General features: G+C 43.3%; 1 protein-coding gene across 1 annotated transcript in view; it reads right to left on the reverse strand.

Annotated features, from left to right (window-relative positions):
• Positions 1-19,552, reverse strand: part of LOC115465845 (zinc finger E-box-binding homeobox 2-like) — a 220,190-nt gene that overhangs the window by 17,269 nt on the left and 183,369 nt on the right. Inside the window, exon 3 of the mRNA XM_030196628.1 lies at positions 2,495-2,691. The gene's annotated coding sequence lies outside the window, so the exon portion shown is untranslated. The remainder of the gene's footprint in view (positions 1-2,494; positions 2,692-19,552) is intronic.

A 19,552-nucleotide genomic window follows, 5' to 3' on the forward strand; every position in this document is an offset into this window, starting at 1 on the left:
GAAAAATGGCCTGCGCCGGTGTAGGCGCATGTTCTGGATGCACGCAGGTCCATTTTTTGGCACACCTGGACAAAAAGGCCTATTTTTGTGGCCGAAAATGGACATGCGGCAAAATTAAAACCAGCGAGCATCCATTTTTGGCCTGAGACCTTACTGCCACCCATTGAGTTAGCAGTAAACTCTCACACACTAACCAGGCGGTAATCATCCGTGCATGTAAACTGCCAATTACTGCCGGGTAAGTGCCACGCGCTAGAAAATAGAAAATATTTTCTACCGCGTGTTTTGGGCGTGTGCCAAAAATGGAATTACCTCCTTGGGATGCATGGTAGCCGGGTGGTAGTTCCAATTTGATGCACGTTGGACATGCTTAGGTGCCTACCCGCCTTAGTAAAAGGGTCCCTAAATGAGGTAATCATTTAAAAAGTGTTATCTGTTTACTCAGGTTCTCTTTGTCTATTGCATTTTGTTTAAAGATCAGAAACCATTCAGTACTACTACTACTTATCACTTCTATAGCGCTACAAGGCATACTCAGCGCTGTCTGACATATATGCAATAATAGGGGAAATCGGGGGGGGGGGGGGTGAGGTGTGGGGAACTTTTTCACATCATTGTATCTGATTCCATCAAAAATGTAGCCAGCAATAATACCCATAAACATCAAGGGGTCAATATTCATCCAGCAGTGCTCAGTGCTTTGCTGCTGCTGCAAGCGTTATGCTCCGGAATTCAATGTCAGGCCATGTCCAGGCTCTGGCATTGAATTTTTTTTGGTTTCCATACCCAGCTACACTATAGCTGGTTAAGTGTGATACTCAGTACTTAACTGGCTATGGGGCACCGCAGAAAGATAGGACTAATTTTTATGCAGTCTCATTTATGTGGTTACCTTGGCTGATTAAGTGGTGAATATCGGCACTTAACCAGCCAAGTGCTGACTCCGCTTCCAGAATGCCCCTAAAATAGCCGGGTTTGGCATAGGCACTAACCGGACATTTTCAGAGGCATTAACCAGTTAAGTGCCACTGAGAATGACCAGTTAGCCCCGAACAAGAAATGTAATCAGCCAGGAGCTGTTTCTGGCCTGTTAAATTGCTTTGAATATCGAACCCCTCCCCCCAATATTATGTACCCTTAAAGAACCCCTAACATAAAGATTTTTAAATATCTCAAGGGCGTTTATGTACAGGAAGAGAGCCTTTTTCAAATGAAGGAGAGCTCTGGAATGAGGGGGCACATGACAAAGTTAAGAGGGAATAGGCTTAGAAGTAACCTAAGGAAGTACTATTTCACAGAAAGGGTGGTGGAGGCGTGGAATGGCCTCCCGGTGGAGGTGGTGGAGTCGAGGACTGTTCCAAAATTTAAAAAGGCATGGGATAAGCATGTGGGATCGCTTAGGAACAGGAAGAATTAGGGGTTACAGAGGATGGGCAGACTGGATGGGCCATGTGGCCTTTACAGTATCTGCCGTCATGTTTCTCTGTTTTTAACCACCTAAATTTACAATTTACAAACACAAAGGAGGTCCTAATTATAGTACTTTCATATAACAATCCACAGTACACAGCAATCATTAAACAAGACACAAAAAAGGTTTGCAGTCAGAAAAATTGAGGGCCCCTTTTACCAAGCTGCGGCAAAAGGGGTGTGTTTTTGACACACACCAAGGCCCCCTTGTACCACAGCGGGGTAACAGGTAGGTCTTTCTTTTTTTTAAAGAAATTGCCATGTGGCAAATTAAGCACTTGCCGCATGGCCATTTCAGGGGGGTTGCCCTTACCACCACCCATTGAGGTGGCTGTAAGGGCTCCCGCACTGCCCAATTACCGCCGAACACTCAGATATATTTTTGTAGCGCCAGATATGACGGCGTACTGGGGGTGGGAAGTACTGCTGGGCTGCTGGGCTAGCCCAGCGGTACTTCCTTTTTAGCAAGCGGTAAGCCCGCACTGGGCTTACCACCGCTTTGCAAAAGGGGCCCTAAATTATAAAACATAACCTACGTTACTATGTTGAAAAGGACAGATTTTAAGTTCTCACCTAAAAACAATGGAACTGAACAGAAATGGACATCTCTGAGAGATGGCAACCTTAATTTAAAAGCTTTGGATCACTGTGAGGCACAATTTGGCAAATATACCCTCACTAGCTTATCCAAATAGGATGAAGCCAATCTGTAAGTAAGAGTTTACAGTTTAAGTTGAATCCTTGCATACACTGATTATCAGTGCAGCCACTCCCCCAAAAGGCATTATTTTTCTATTTGTATTTTGAGTACCATTTCAGCCCTCTGGGTCTCCTCTTTCCCACTTTATCTTTCTTTGATGGGATCAAGTTTGTAGTCCTTTATAGGAGGGACGCTCTTTGTCTTAAAGACTGCTAGCTGAAAAGGGTCTTATTTATTTGGACTTATTTTTCCTCCGAGTGGGGAAATGAGGATTTGTAGCAGACATGAAACCAGTAAATGGGTGGATATATATATATATATTACCATCTTGCAGCGCCACAGACTCCAGGCTCCTACACTGGTTTCCTTCTTCAGGAGCTTCTGGATAATTACAGTTGTGCTGTTGTGGGTGATGTAGTCTAGGAACTGTTCAGGTCTTTTTTTTTCTTCCTCCTCCTCTTCATCCCCTAGCCCTTCTTCCAGAGACTGCCTGCCTTTTAATAGTTCTACTCCATTTTCACCTGCACAAAAGAGAACTTTATAAGCAAGTGGGGAGTGGGAAGAAATTGGCCACAGTAATCAAACAGGTCACAGACAGGCACTGAAGATCTTAGTGATGGGGAAGCTGGAGACCAGGTAGGAAGCGTAATGAGAAGAGATTGGATGGGTCTGCAGCTTCTCTGTGTTTATTACCCAGGGCGCACAGAGATGTCCCAACTCTCTCAAAACAGTAACCTTATTTACTGAAAACTAGTTACACACTGCCATTCACTATGCCAGTTGACAATTTAACACAAGAAATATTAATTCACAGCATTACAATCACAAGCATAACACACCAAAACAATAAAATAGGCATAAAATAATTGCATAAATCTATGTAACAAAATCAGCAAAGGTGTTTTTATTCTCTTTTGAAAGTCAGAGAAGTCAATCATTAATCTAATATCTACAGACACTGGGCTTCTGCTCTATATGGCTAAAATTTAGAGCGCCTCAGCTTGGAGAAAAGACGGCTGAGGGGAGATATGATAGAGGTCTATAAAATAATGAGTGAAGTGGGGGTAGACGTGAATCGTGTTTACTCTTTCCAAAAATACTAGGACTAGGGGACATGCAAATGAAGCTACAAAGTAGTAAATTTAATACAAATCAGAGAAAAGTTTTCTTCACTCAACGTGTAATTAAACTCTGGAATTTGTTGCCAGAGAATACAGTTAGCTTAGCGGGGTTTTAAAAAGGTCTGGGCAGCTTCCTAAAGGAAAAGTCCATAGACCATTATTAAATTGACTTGGGGAAAATCCACTGCTAGTTCTGGGATAAGCAGCATAAAATATATTGAACTTTTTTGGGATCTTGCCAGGTATTTGAGACCTGGATTGGCCACTGTTGGAAACAGGATGCTGGGCTTGATGGACCTTTGGTCTGTCCTAGTGTGGCAATACTTATGCCACGGGCACACACCGCGGGTTTGCAGGATCACACAGCCAGTGGATAAAACTAGAAAGAAGAAGAGGGGAGTGAGGGCAAAGGCCGATGTCTCTAATGTGAGTTTCAAGGCCAGCCTGAGAGTTACTCTCAGGGGCAATGTCTCCACATGTACTAGTTCTGCTCACACTGTAATGAACCAGTCACACAAGTCAGTAGCTGGAGAATTTCATGTGCTGGAGGAAAAAAATGACAGAGAGCTTGAGAAGCATAGACTGACTTTGGGGAACATTGTTTCTTCTCTTGGTGCCTCACTTAATAGCACTGGGGGATCCCTCTCTCTCTTTCCTGTACCCACTTTTTGACATATTTGTACACATACTAATAATAAATACAGCCGATAGCTCCCTGCAGTGTGTTTCTCAGGAGTTGTGCTTCCAAAGACTTTGAGGAGAAAGCGCTACACATTTTGCTGAAGTCTGCAAAAATCCTGGGAAAGGAAGAGGCTGCAATCAGCAAATGGGGACTGGTATTCATTAGGTGAGGAGGAACCTTGGAGTCATTCTGCAGGGATCTTGTGCGGAGCCCCACTGAGGTCATGCTGGTTGCTTGCTAAAGGAGCAGACATCTCATCATTTCTCTGCAGGCTTCCTGAAGTGGTGAAATTGCTTTTTGTGGGCAGGGGTGACACCCAATCCCAGATGTTTACGAGTGGGTTGCGTCTTAGGAAGGTCTATCACCATTTTCCTGGGAAAGGCAGAGCTGCTCAGGAAATGTGACTCAATAAGCAAACGTCTGGCTTCGCCAACCTGCTGCAGGAGATCCTTTCTGTAGCAGCATCACTCATAGCTAGAAGGGAACACCTTATCCTGGAGTAGGATCTGACCCTGAAGACAAGAGAATTCCTAGACAATAATCCCGGGCCCTGGCCCTCTATCTCTCTGCTACTCTGACAACCTTTGAAAAAGTAGCATCTCAACTCTAAGTCCTCCAGGCCAGAAAACGTAGAATATAATGGTAGATGAAGCCCATATGAGCCATTTAAGGGGTCTTTTACTAAGGTACTCATGCTTTTAGCAAGCGCTAAAATCAGGGCTGCTGAGAGGGGGAGGCAGTCCCCGGTCTCACCTGCCTGCCTTCTTGGCTCCGGGCCCCCTGCATTCGAAGCAGCAGTCACAAATCGCCTCCCTTCGGGCCTTCCCTCCGTGTCCCGCCCTCGCGAAAACCAGATTACATCAGACGAGGGCGGGACACAGGGAGGGAAGGCCAGAAGAGAGGGGATCTGCGACTGCTGCTTTGAATGCAGGGGGCCCGGAGCTGTGGAGGCAGGCAGGTGAGACCGTGGACTGCAGCGGCGGGGGGGGGGGGGGGGGGGGGGGGGTTGCAGCGGCGGGGGAACGATGGGGGTGCGGAGGCAGGGCGGCCTTGCCCTGGGTCTGGCATTGTCTCTTGGCGGCCCTGGCTAAAATTGGGTGTGTGCTAAACGTTAGAGATGCCAATGCATTCCTATGGGCATCTCTAACGTTTAGCGGGCACCCAATTTTAGCACGCACCAAAAACGTGAGCGCACCTTAGTAAAAGACCCCCTTAGTTTACCCCTTTTCCCTTTATGTTGAGGTGCCCAGGCCCTTTCACAAATCCAAAGGGTCCAAGCCACTTCCAGCTTTTGAGATCTCGAGCCATAATAAAACGAAAAACGGCAACACGTGAAAACAAAATAAAGCTCCAAAACACAAGTCAGAAACAGTGTGAACATATTTTATTTAACAAATGTGTTTCCGAATACTATTAAAAGTACACAGTGTGAACAAAAAAATAAAAAAGAAGAACTTTTGATGTTATAATGCTTTCAATTAGAAGCAGGGCTTTTTTGAGGGGGTACTTGGGGGTACTGAATACTGGCACCTTTTCCATTGTCTGCCAAAATTGACCCATGGTCCCCAAGTTTTAATGAAAGAGTTCAGGCTCTACACACCAATTCTGCCTTGTCATAGATTCTGTGACTGGTTGCAGGGGGCCTGGCTATTGTGGGGTGGGTCCCTCAGTGATCACCCCATCCCTAAAGGGGTGGCCTGGCATTTGAGTACCGGCACCTTTTTCACTAGAAAAAATGCACTGAAATTTAGAAGTATTCAAATATTTATGTAAAGGAGCCCAAACCTTTTTATATTTAGACAGTGAGTTGGATTTTTCAGCAGCTGCATGTTCATATTTAGCCAATAAACAGAGGGAGATCCACCATGCCATGTATGATGCTTTCGACAAGTCTTTCCAACACAAGCAAATTATTTTGATCGCCGAGTGTAATAAAATGTCAAATAAATTTGCCTGATATTTATCCAGAGGAGATTGTAATGCTACCAAACCTAGTATAATTATCTGATATGACATTGGATCCGTAATATGCAATATGACATGTGCGTTAATACCTGTTTTGTTAACTCGTTGACTAATTTTTTTAGTCTCTGTTTCTTATATTGTACTGTTTTTTTATATACTTATAAAATAAAAAAACGTGTTTCTGTCCTTTTTTGGTGCAAATGCACAAATTAACATCAATATGCAAATCCGAGGTCCCCTTTGAGTAGAGGTCCAAGCAAAATGGCCTTCCTATTTCCATGAAGCATCTGAATTGTGCGGGCCTCCAAACACCTCTCTGGGTCAAATAAAAGTCAGGTCTAGGATGGCACAGAGGGAGAGTACAGCCCAATGCACAGCTGTTCATCTGATCTCGCTGCTGTGATTGGGGTAGGAAAGAAAGCAGCAGATTTAGGTAGGGAGTGTGTGTGTGCGTGCGTGTGTGTGTGTGGGGGGGGGGGCTGCACTCAAGTAAGCAGTGGGTAGTTGTGCTATGGGGGTAGGGTTACTGAAGCGAGGTAAGGAGCACGGGGATGGGGGAAGTAAGAGGCAGCTGGAGCAAGGAGGAGATGCACTGAATGATGGGAAGCTGAGCGGACGTCCCACAGAATGACTCTAGGCAAAGACCCACTTTAAACCTTGTTCAGCAGCCTAAATGAAGGAGGAAAACAGAGATTCATTTGATTAAAGAGTCCGGAGCATGGTTGGGTCGCAATGCACTCTGTGAATTATTGAGCTTGCTGCCAAAAGAATCGAAAACTCTCAGAGAAACTCCTTGAGTCAAGCAAAGATGGAGGTGGAGAGTGAGGACCTGAGGTTCTTTCTGCATGAAGCAGCAATTCAGGAACTCACAAAGTCTTTGACGACTGTGATGGAGGACAAGTTCTTGCAAATGGGTACTGATATCCAGGCAATAAGAGAAGGCTTCAATTCACCCAACACCCACCTGCAGCAGGTGGAGGAACATTTGTGCCTTGATGCTAAAAACTGGTGCAGGAAAAAACTGGTGCGAACTCTAGTAACTCTAGTAAATCTATACAAAACAAAATAATAACACCAGTCGGAATGGATATCCAACAGCGATAAATGTTTATAAAGGAGAAAACCCTTCAGAACCTATTGGACCTTGAGTCCTAGGTATACAACTTGCCAAAATATGGCCGTTTATAGTTTCTATCATGGGGGTTTAAAATTTCTCCCTATTTTTTCAATTTTTTTTCTCTCTCAATGTGTTTTTTTTACGTGCAACTGCTGTGCTTCAAAGTTCCAATTAAAACTGATAGTCACTAGGTAATTCTGATAAAAGCGCCCATAAAAGCAAGACATCAATCTGTTCAATTTCAAAAATATAGAACAGCACTTAACTTTTGTCCGACGGTGCCACCGTTTCACTGTAAGTGGCTTCCTCAGGGACTTTAGTGCTTGCTCTCTTTGCCTCGGCTGCTTTCAGATTTTTTTCAGTTCGCCCACTTCTGAACAACAGCACCATTCTCCCAGCGGCATCCAAATCGGTATAATCGAAACCCGATTTTGGACGTCTCCAACTGCAGTCCGCCCCAAGGCCCCCCACGGCTACGCCACTGCTTTGAGGTGTGGAGATTGTTCCTTCTCTTTTCTTAGAAAAGCATTGAAAGCATGGCTATTTAGTTAGATATCCAACGATCAGAGGTTATAAATAAGTTATATTAGGATAGAGTGGGATTGTTGATCTTGTAGTATGGAAAAGAAAGGCAGGGAGTTAGAAATTGCATGTTATATTTTGCACCACTGGTGTGTGCACAGTTGAATCAAATTTGTCATCTACCTTGAGCTGTTGAGGTTTAGGCGGACTATAAATACTCAAATTAAATGAAATGAAATCATATTGGGGGCTGAGGAGCATGTGAGAGGTAAATCTGGCCTTGGGCACAGGGAGAAAAAACCTCTGCCATTGCCCGAATGGATATAGACAAGCTCCAGTAGACCTGAGGAAGTTAAGAGAAGGAGCAGAGGGGAAGGAAGAGAGCAGGAAAACAGAGATGGCAGCGGGGACGAATATCAGGCATAAAGAGCTGGAAACCATTAGTGTTTTCAGAGTCCATATGATAGTGCTGGAAGTCAGAGTATAGGCACTGAGGAACCTTTCTCACAGAGAAGTGTATTAATAGGTACTTGTTGATTTATGCTTTGTTTCAAACAAATATCATCGTTGAACCTTTTATATCACAGCCAGAATAAGCAGAAGTTGATAAACCAGACAAAGAAACCCCAAAGAAGTGTCTTGTCATAAAATGCAAACTCTCCAGAGGTACAATTCTGTCATTTTCATTAGCTGATACACATATCCATAGCCTTACATAGTTTGAAGAATTTTGACCAACCCACTCGTATTACATAAGAACATAAGAGTAGCCATACTGGGTCAAACCAATGGTCCATGTAGCCCAGTATCCTGTTTTCCAAAACAATGACCAAGCCAGGTCACAAGTACCTGGCACAGACCCAAATCATGGTAACACTCCATACTACAGATCCCAGGACAAGCAGTTGCTTCCCATGTCTGTCTCAATAGCAGACTATGGACTTTTCCTCCAGGAATGTATCCAAACCTTTTTTAAACCCAGATACGCTAACCGCCGTTACCACCGCCTCCGGCAAACAGTTCCAGAGCTTAACTCTTCCTTGAGTGAAAAAAATATTTCCTTCTATTTGTTTTAAAATTATTTCCATGTAACTTCCTCAAGTGCCCCCTAGTCTTTGTACTTTTGCAATGAGTAAAAAATCAATTTACTTCTACTCAGCTTGCCCTCATAAGCTCTTGCAACAGAAATAGCTTTTCCAGAGGAAGTATACATATAACTTATTTGCCACCGATTTCTTCTGTGCTGGGGGAAATACCTCTTTCCACTTGAGGTCTATTCTTCCTCTAGCATGAACTAACACCACCCAAAGACTGATGCCGTCCCAGACCGCAGCAGCTGGCTCCTTCACACATCTTCCCAAAAGGAGTGCACTGCCTCTCGCTGCAGTAGTGAGTAACAAGAACCCACTTCTCTTTTTGCATCTTATCCAGGTAGAGAAACTTAAGAAGCCCATTTCACACAGTTTTTCTGGAAACCAATATATTCTTGCATACGACATTACAGTGAAGGAGTCTAAGATTGGCGCTGATAGTGTGATCTTGGTGCAGACAAGATTTCTTGCCTTGCTTCATGTCTCCCATTTCTCTCTTGATGTTCAAGGTTCTTTCCCTCCATCCCAATCCCGGTGCCATGTTTTGTAGAAATGGGACAGCGTCTCTGCTGTTTATCGCTTCCATGTGAAGGATAATTTGGGAATATATCTCAGACTGCCCATGACTATTTCTACACAATAAATCAATTAAATAGTCAAAATTTAACTGTAAGGAAACCTTAAATCCTGCATTTTACCCAGCAGTAGAAAATATCTTATATGATAGTGCACAAAGCTTAAATTAGATGAAACTTAGGAGTGGCCTAGTGGTTAGAGCACCAGTCTTGCAATCCTCAGAGGTGGCCTGTTCAAATTCCACTGCTGCTGCTCCTTGTGATCTTGGGCAAGTCACTTAACCCTCCATTGCCTCAGGTACAAACTTATATTGTGAGCCCTCCTGGGACAGAGAAATATGCAGCGTACCTGAATGTAACTCACCTTGAGCTACTACTGAAGAAGGTGTGAGCAAAATCTACATAGATATCTTTTAAAAGGACCTCAGCGGTGACTCGTTTCATAGGAGCATGTAAGCCCATAGCTCACCTGTCTCTTTATCGGTCCAGCTTATACCCTACAATGTCAATTTAAATGCTCTATTACATATTGTGTTGACATTCAAATAACAATACAAAGTATGGCATATGCCATACTTTGTATTGTTATTTGAATATTTTACTGCTTTAATTGTCTATTGCTCATGTTTTTAATTTATTCCTTTCTGTACACCGCCTTGAGTGAATTCCTTAAAAAAGGCAGTAAATAAATTCTAATTTTAAAATAAACAAACAAATGCATAAGATGGGAGAGTTAGAATATATTGCACTAAATGAAAAATTAGATATAACAGGCATCTCTGAGACCTGGTGGAAGGAGGATAACCAGTGTGACACTGTCATACCGGGGTACAAATTATATCCTAGTGATAGGGTGGATCGAATTGGTGGAGGGATAGCATTGCATATTAAGGAGCGCCTTGAATCAAACAGATTAAAGATTTTGCAGGAAACAAAACGCATCTTGGAAGCACTATGGATTGAAATTCCATATGTAAAGGGGAAAAGGATAGTGATAGGAGTGTACTACCAGGATGAACAGACGGATGCAGAAATGTTAAAGAAAATTAGGGACGCAAACAAACTGGGCAACACAATAATAATGGGTGATTTCAATTACCCCGATATTAACTGGGTAAATGTAACATCAGGGCATGCTAGGGAGGTAAAATTCCTTGATGAAATCAAGGACTGCTTTATGGAGCAGCTGGTACAGGAGCAGACAAGAGAAGGAAAAATTCTAGACCTAGTCCTTAGTGGAGCACATGATCTGGTGCGTGAGGTAATGGTGCTGGGGCCGCTTGATAACAGCGATCATAATATGATTGGATTTGATATTAGCTTTGAAGTAAGCATACATAGGAAATCAGAGACTATGATAAAATGAGAAGAACAGTGAAAAAAAAAATTTTGAGGAGTGGCTGCAAGGGTCAAAAATTTACACCTTTTCGAGGCTTGGTCGTGAAAAAAAAGGGACCAAGTAAAGTCGACCAAATGCTCGTGAGGGACGCCCTTCTTTTTTCCCATTATCGTCCGAGGACGCCCATCTGTTAACCATGCCCCCGGCCCGCCTTCGGTACACTGCTGATATGCCCCCCTGAACTTTGCTCGTCCCTGCGACGGAAAGCAGTTGAGGACACAAAAAAATCGGCTTTCAGTTATGCTGATTTGGGCGACCTCGGGAGAAGGGCGCCCATCTCCCAATTTGTGTCGGAAGATGGGCGTCCTTCCCTTTCAAAAATAAGCTAGTTGGTCTGACCCACTAGGACAACTCTCTTATATAGGCAGAGGACTGGTAGAAAGGGGAGACCTCCAGAGATTGGTGAAGGGAGGGTCCAAAGCCCTAGTTTTTGGGTGCCTTCAGAATCTGGCACCCTAGGTATGTGTCTAGGTTACCTATGCCCAAATTCAGCCCTGTAGACATCTCAGGTTGAGTGACTATCTGCTTGTGCAGGTCAGAATGTAAATATTCTATTCCATGCCCTAAAAGGTATCCAGAGAGGGCAACTAAAAAGTCTATGAAAGACCATCATTTTCAAGATATTAATCCTGCCCATCAATGAAAGCATTAATGATCCCAGACTTGCACACTGCCCTCTGTCTTTAACAATAAGAGATTTTAAAGTTATGCGTAAGAAAATGATTGATGCTGTGATCTGCCTGCACTTCCAAATATTGAAATCTTCTACAGTCTGAAAGGGCAGCACTGAGAGAGGACAAACTTGGTTGAATTTCTTCAAAAAGGCACTAAATAAATCCAAATCTTTTCTAACTTAATGGTTTGATTGCCCTCGCATGTCTGATTATTGCCATTTGATCTTGAGTGTCTGCTTTCTTATTGTATTATGGCGTTCTTTTCCATATCCAAATGTAATACTTATTTTGTAAACCACTTCGATTTGTCATTCAATGAGAAACGGTATATTCGGCACATTTTATATAAGTATATTCTAGGGATTCTATACATCACGCCTTAATTTCTGTGCAGAAATTGAAGCATATTCTATAGCAATGCACATAACTTAATTGGTTAACTAGCTAATCAGCACTGTTAATTGGATATTAACAAGCAATTATCAGCACTAATTGGCATTATGATTTATGCACAGAACTCGCTAAGTGTATGTTGTAACGTGGTGCGCATAAGTTCCAAGTCGCACAGTTGAAAAGGGGGTGCGGTTATAGGCGTGTTGTGGGCGTTTTGAAAATCTATGCACATTATTATTGAATACACCCACTTTGCGCCTAATTTAGGCATCAGGATTTACGTCAAGTAAAACATGGCCTAAATGGACATGACCACATTTGGTCATGTGGAAAGGTGCTCGGTGTTATTCAATATACCGCGCAGAACTTTTAAGCCTATTCTATAACATTTAGGCGTACTTTAGAGAATACGCCTAGGTATATTTTTTTCTCTGTGTGGATTTTTCAGGCGCCATATACAGAATCGAGTCCATTATGTCTACTCATTTTTGTCAAATTGCTTTGATATAATTTTGTGCATCAGATTTTGCTTAAGTAAATTTGTATCTCCACCTATGAGTCTTGGTAAACTCTTTTTTTTTTTTAAATTCTAACTGCAGAATACATTGATTGCCTGTCTTTCACAAAGTACCGTAATCCTAAAATCTTCCTTAATTTGTCCTGTTGAGTAAAGTATAAATCAGTCTTGTAGAAGGCATTAACAGTCACTGGGTGGTAAGAACTAGGGATGGGTATCCCTTTGTTTTTGTGTTAATTTTGGGGGGGATGGAAACAAATGTCGTTAAGAGTGCAAGTTATTTGCACATAGTACACACTCATTCCCGATAGTATGTGCATGCATGAATCAGTGCTGGACTTCAAAATTAACTCACACCTTACTTTTAAGTCTCTTCTGTTCTCAAATGCTCACATCTTGCATTATGAAAAAACATTCAGTAAAACCTTACTTTGACCTTCCAGATTTAATAATCCTTGCCTTTAGTCTGATTCTAGGTAAGTTTGACTACTGTAATCCCTTTATCATAGACTATCAAAATACTTTACCTACTGGTCACAGCTCATCCAGAATGCAACAACAAGACATCATTGGAAACAAAAAAATTGACCAATTGTTTCCCCTGTTTTCTAAGAGCTTCATTGGCTCCCTATATCTTTCTAGATTCAATCTAAAATTATTCTTTTAGTTCAAAAAGTAATACACTTTGGTATTCCATTCTATCTTTCTGGTGTGATTATGCCCATCATAACTTTACATTTGACACAATCTCCTTATGGAAACGAATGAACTCTCCCTCCTGCCTCTGCTCACTGACTGGAATGTACTAGGCGGACTTGCTCCTCCTGCCTAAGCCCTTACTACTGGAAATCCCTTCTCCCTGAACTAAGGGGCAAATTAAGCTGTGGCTGATTTAAAAGTCTTGAAAGACTCACCAGTTCATGCAAGCTTACTGTGAGTCCTAGACTTTAAACAACCAGAGATGCTAAGTTACCCGTCTCCAGGCTGGAGATTTGTTACCTCCTGGTTTTGAACTTACATCCCAAGTTACTCAATTCCAGACTGGAGATTTTGGGACAGCCCTGGATTTCTAATCACCCTAACCTGTTGTATTATAGGAATTACAGTACCACAATGGGCAGAATCAGGCAGTACAGATTGTACACTGCTTTGGGTAGGATCTGTACTGCCTGATTCTGCCCATTGTGGTACTGTAATTCCTATAATACAACAGGTTAGGGTGATTAGAAATCCAGGGCTGTCCCAAAATCTCCAGTCTGGAATTGAGTAACTTGGCATTTCTGAATTCCACCTGAGGCTGGCTCTAGGTAATGATACCAATGTTTCACTTTTTCTTATCTTTCCCATTCCCCTCCCTCCTGCTATAGCTATCTCTTGATGACATTGTGTTTTCTTCTTATCTTTATTTATTTATATGTTATAAACTGCTTTGATGTTTTGTAAATTCAAAAGAATGTACATAAAAAAATTAAACAAGACAAAAGTATTTTTTGTCCATTAGCTTGCGCAGACTTCATAACATCCTAAGTCTGAAAAAGGACGAAGCCAATTGTGAGGGAGCAAGTGACATAGGGGTAGGAAACACTCCCTCATTGGTGCAGTTCAGCCCCCTTTTGCCAGATGGTGCTAGTCTGCCGAGGCTGAAGCTGATGCAGTTCAGTCACCTTTCGGCAGGTGGCGCTAGGCTGAGCCAGAGTCAGAGAGGCGGGGCTCAGGCCAGGAGGAAGCTAAAAACTCTCAGGCTGAACAATTTAGTGAGGCCTGGCCCCCGATACAGAGGTTTCTCTACCAGGAAGTAGGGTTACCATATGTCCGGTTTTACCCGGACATGTCCTCTTTTTGAGGACATGGCCGGGCAACTGGTCGGGTTTTGTCAGCCTGCTTGTTTGTTCAGATTTCTGGACAAACGGGCAGGCTGGCGGGCGGGCCTAATGGTGTCCTATCCTAGCCTCCCCTCCCCTTACCTTACTCTACTGCCATGGTGGTCTAGTGACCTCTCCTGCCCAGAGCGCTGCCCTGCATTCTGTTCCCCTTGCAATGCTGAGTGCTGATGGTCCCGGTGCCGATAGCAGCCATTTTGAATCGGCGTCGGAACCGTCAGCGCTCAGCATTGCAAGGGGAACAGAATGCAGGGCAGCACTCTGGGCAGGAAAGAGGGGGCTCTTTCCTGCCCCGAAGGTCACTAGACCACCAGGGCAGTAGAGTAAGGTAAGGAGAGGGGAGGCTAGGGCACCCTTAGGGGGGGGTGTGATGGGGGGCAGGGGAGTAAAAGGGGTGGGGCGATATGTGACCTCTTTTGGGGGGGGGGGGGACCAAATATGGTAACCCTACCAGGAAGGCCCTAGGAGGAGAGAAGCAGCCCTAGAGTGAGGGACTCCAAAGCTTGTGTGTAGAAACTATCTGACCCAATACAAGGTAGGCAAAGCTCTTAAGCTATATAAGGACATTGTTGAGGTCTGGTGGGAAGCAGACCCGTGTAGCAAAACCTGTGTCAAGGTCCAGGAACCCTGAACTAAAAAGGGACAGTGCATTATTGGAGTGTGGAACCTGTCAGGGACAGGGTTCCCGGCTTATGAGTAAGAGACTTGATGAAGAGTGAGAAGACTGTGAGGGAACAGGCATGCTCTTTTTTTGTGATATAAGATAAAGCTTTCCTTTTGACCTTTGCGCTGCCTCTGTATGTTTATGAGGACTCCATACCACCACTGTCTTAATCTGTGTTATACAAGCTAGCTGCACATCAGTCTTAATACCCACATTACAGATTGTCAGAAAAATTGGAAAATAACCACTGGGCATTGTAGTTGAATTTATGAGAAGTACATCTCCAAACAGATTTATCCACATTACTTCTGGTATTTTTTTTTCAGGCTCCATAGCAGATAATTAAAGTTCATTCACTCTGTTATTAGCTGTAGACATGCAGACAAACAGGAGGGAATTGGCAACACAAACCAAATTACGCAAAAGACAAGTGCAGAGGGCCACGGATGGGACTGAGAGGTGGAGCCTTGAGTTGGGAGGAAGCAAAGTTTATTGAAGGATGTGACATGGCCCATGTTTTGGCAAATTGCCTGCGTCCTGGTTCATATGGAGTCTTGGGAAACAAATAGCTTCCTGTATGTGCAAATGACAAGTGCACTTAAACATCAAATATGCACAGCCTGAAAGCTCAGTAGGTTTGTCACAGTGCCAGGGCAGTGTCAGATCCTTCAATAAATTTTGCTTCTTTTCCAACTCAAGGCTCCACCTCTCATCTCAGCCCCATCTGTGGCCCACTGCAAATTTCTTCTACGTACTAACTGTAGACATCACTGCAACTCCCTTTAAGGTCAAGAGGAAAGGGAAAGGGATTTGATATACCATCTTTCTGTGGTTACAAAGCAGATTATAATATATACAGGTACTTATTTTGTACCTGGGACAGTGGAGGGTTAAGTCACTTGTCAGAGTCATTTGACATTGGGCATGCCAACTAATGGAAGCATAAACCCGTATATCATCAGCATGAAACCAACATGGTAGCCAGGGGTATTGAACAAAGTGGCAAGTGTCTGCAAATAGATGTTAAATAGCATTGCTGACAGTGAGGAGCCTTGTGATACCCCAGATTTCACTGTTTCCTAATCAGATTCCTTGTGGTTCTCTCCATAAGAAAGTCCTGAAACCATTCAAAGATAAAAACAACACCCCTCCCTTACCCATCACCAGTCCCTAAGGCCTGCAAGTGCCTCAGCAGCAGAGAGTGATTAATGGTATCAAAGGCCAAGGAGATATCCAATACAAGTAGCAAGGTGGAATCATTTCTTGACCTGTGAACCTGTTTCCTCATGCTTTCAAAAACTAAAAGTGGAACCATTTCACAACTATGCTTTGCTCAAAAAACCCCTTTATTCACCAGATATGGCAAAATAATTTTTGTGAGGTTTGGAAGGCTGGACACCAGTCTATAGTTCAGTATTATGCTTGAAATCTACAAGTGATTTTATAATCCAAAGAGTTCCTGATTGAGTGTAGGAAAGCAGGCACGTCATGGTCATCCCACGTTTGGCTGAGTTAGATGATTTCTTCAAGAGAGGCCAACAGCAGGCAGGATGAGAAAACCAGCCAATATACTGTAAGTGCTAGTTTTCTCAAACAGGAAAGACTCTTCTCTTTCTCTCTCCTGCCCTGTGAATTTTTCATTTTGACAGGGAGAGTCCATCAGAGACTTCTCTCAGTGGCAACAGAAACAGCACTCATTTGTTCTTTGAGTACAATGGCCAGAGAATAAGCCAGTATGTGGTTCACTCCCAAGGCTTGATCTCTTCTGACTAGGTTTACCATTTTTTGTCCCCCAAAAAGGAGGACACATGCCCCGCCCCTACCACACACCCCGCCCGCCCCTTTTACAACCTCGCTCCGCCCCCTGTCACGTTCCCCCCCCCCCCCCATCACATACCCCGTCGCCCCCCCTCCCCTTACCTTACTACTGCCCTGGTGGTCTAGTGACCTCTTCGGGGTAGGAAAGAGCCCCCTCTTTCCTGCCTAGAGTGCTGCCCTGCATGCATTCTTCCTGTTGGTGATCTCAGCGCCGATTCAAAATGGCAGCCGAGAGTTGAAGTCTCATGAGGCCACTTCAACTCTTGGTGGCCATTTTGAATTGGCGCCAAGGATCAGCAACAGGAAGGATGAATGTAAATCCTGACATATGGTAACCCTACTTCTGACTGTCATACAGATGGAGGGGATTGGGAACAGAGTACACTCGAACAAGCTCCTGCTGTTGCTGTTGCCATCTGAATTGGCCTCTGGTCATCCCCTGTTATTAAAATGAAAGGTCCATTGGGCAGGGAGAGGAAGGAATGGAGATGGGGTGGTGATGACAGACGGGAGGGAAGTAAGACATGTGGCTGTTTTTGTGGGGAGGGGAATCTGGCAACAGTACAAGTAAAGGAAGTGTCATGATATGTCCAGAAGACTATAACACAGTCCAGAGTGTTCATTCCTTCTGTGATAAATGCAGCATGCTTTCTTTTGTTCGGAATTTGTGCCTTCCAAAGTTCCCAGACCCTGTGGTGATCCCAGCATAAAATAAGTGTATTATATCATCTTGTAGGATTTTGTTGTTGCATAAAGCATCATTGTTTTACTTTTTTTCCCCCCAAAATAAAATGTGTCTGTATTATTTTCTGATGCTTTTCACTAAGACTTGAAGTGTAATAGTGGGCTGAGGGTTCTATCAGCATACTAATGGCTGCTCTGATGGGAAGCTATGGTCAGGAAAGGAATGTCATGTCATGACATTCATATTTATAAATAGCATGCATTAAAACAAACCTGATGCAATGTTCAAAAAATAAATTATCTGAAATAAAAGGAACAGACAACATGCAAATTAAATCCAATTCCAACATCCCTCATTAATCAACTCTCCCCTCGACAAGCTTAACTTGAACAAACATATACTTACAAGGAATACGCGGATCATAACATTTCTCACCAAATAATCTTCTGATACATGCAAAACTATTTCAGAACTTATTCAAACACATCAACAATGCATAAAATGAGAAAAAAAAATGTCTTCACTTAACTTCCTAAAAGACAAACACTCCTTCATTTGTTTTAATTTCTCTGGGATCCTATTCCATAGCTGAGAAACGAAAAACAGAAAACCTCTGCCATCGAGACCACTCCTTACAAATAGAAACCATTAACAAATCCTGCTGGGAGGACTGTAAAGGTTTAGTGGGTGCATAAGTCATTAACTTCTCCACTGATAATGCGAGGGCCACATCATTCCTTGCCTTAGACACCCACGTTGGCAAACTGAAATTGATCTGAATCATCTGATACTACAGAGTTTGCAGAGCAAGTTGCTCAAAGAGTTGCTAGTGTTTACAAATTTTCAAATGCTTCTTTGCTTCTGCTTAAATAATTTTAAATACTGGAATATAAGTAGAGGTTAGGTAGTCTGGTTCAGTTTTTCTTGCCTTAATGAATCCGAAAGGTGTCAGCACTGGAAACCACCATTTTGCATGTGTCTAGTCAACTGCAAGTTAGGCTTTCCTCACATTGCCTGGTAAAGGCTCCTCATTCTATTCTTGAGGGACCTCCTCTAAGGAGTGAGAGGCCAGATCAGCCTTCCTATATGGGCAGTCATTGGTCCCTCTGCTATGATTGCCCAGCTGTGACAATGGAGTCACAATGGACAATAGTTCATTGGAAACTAAATGGAGATCCACATAGTCATGTCACATTGGCCACATTTAAAGGTCCATACTGTCTGAAGCCGGAACTGTAATGGTGGCCCAATGGTGAGAAGCACTGAATCCTGCTCCAGGTTTCTTAAGCTACCCAGTCTAGACACCTGCCCCTCCCCTCAAGTTTGCTTGAGTTGTTATTGCTAAATATATAGTGGGAAACCACAGTCTTCTCTCTACGTTCAGAATTAGGAAGATTCTGGAGTCCTTTCTTCTAAACTGACAGTAAGGTCATGAAAGTTGGGACTACTTGTCCATCACTGGCCAATGGCTGTCTCCTCCTATATTTTGGAGGGAACTGCTTAAGTTTCTGCTTAGGTTGGGTTTGGGGTGTTCCAGAGGAAGGGTTAAAGACTCTGCTGGAACTTGAGGGTCTCAGTAGCCGCACAGGAGAAATGTCTCTGTAATGGCCAGCTAGTTCATACCAAACATGAAGAATAGTGTTTCCATAGGCCGATGAGGCCTAACCTAAGGAAAAGGAATGTGGAGGTGGTTGACACAAGGGAATATCTGAAGCGAGGAGAACTCTAGAAGCAGCATAAGCCAGAGGCACTCTGTCCAAGGCCCCTGCTATAGCCAGCTGCCAGAAGAGTTTTTCTTATTTTCTTCAGAGGTAAATGGGATCAGTCAAGTGCATTCCAGCTCAATTCACTGAGAAATCCAGGTCTGTCGTGTGAGGGACTGGTCTTTTCAGTACATACCTAGTGTATTCTCCAGAGGAGGTATTTTTGAGGTGATTTGGGGGATTTTTCTATTGAGAGTCCAAAGATCATTAGTACTAGCAGCACCTATGTTGCTGAGGGGATTTGTGGTTTTGAGAACTGTTTTATGAGAGTATCATACAGGATTGACTGGAGGAATTTGGGTACCCAGTGAGGGACCTTGAAGATATGAATAAGAGGGGGAGTCCAATCAGCCAGCTCAGGAGTTAAGACATTCAGATAGGGACCTTGAGTAAAAACTTGAGAAGGGATAGACATGTTAGTCTGATATAACAATACTGACAGAAGCAGGTGACACCTTGTAGATTAACCAATTGAGGCATGAGTATTTGAAGACCAGAGTCCACTTCTTCAGAAGC

The sequence above is a fragment of the Microcaecilia unicolor genome, chromosome 3, assembly GCF_901765095.1.
Source record: "Microcaecilia unicolor chromosome 3, aMicUni1.1, whole genome shotgun sequence".
NCBI lineage: Eukaryota > Metazoa > Chordata > Amphibia > Gymnophiona > Siphonopidae > Microcaecilia > Microcaecilia unicolor.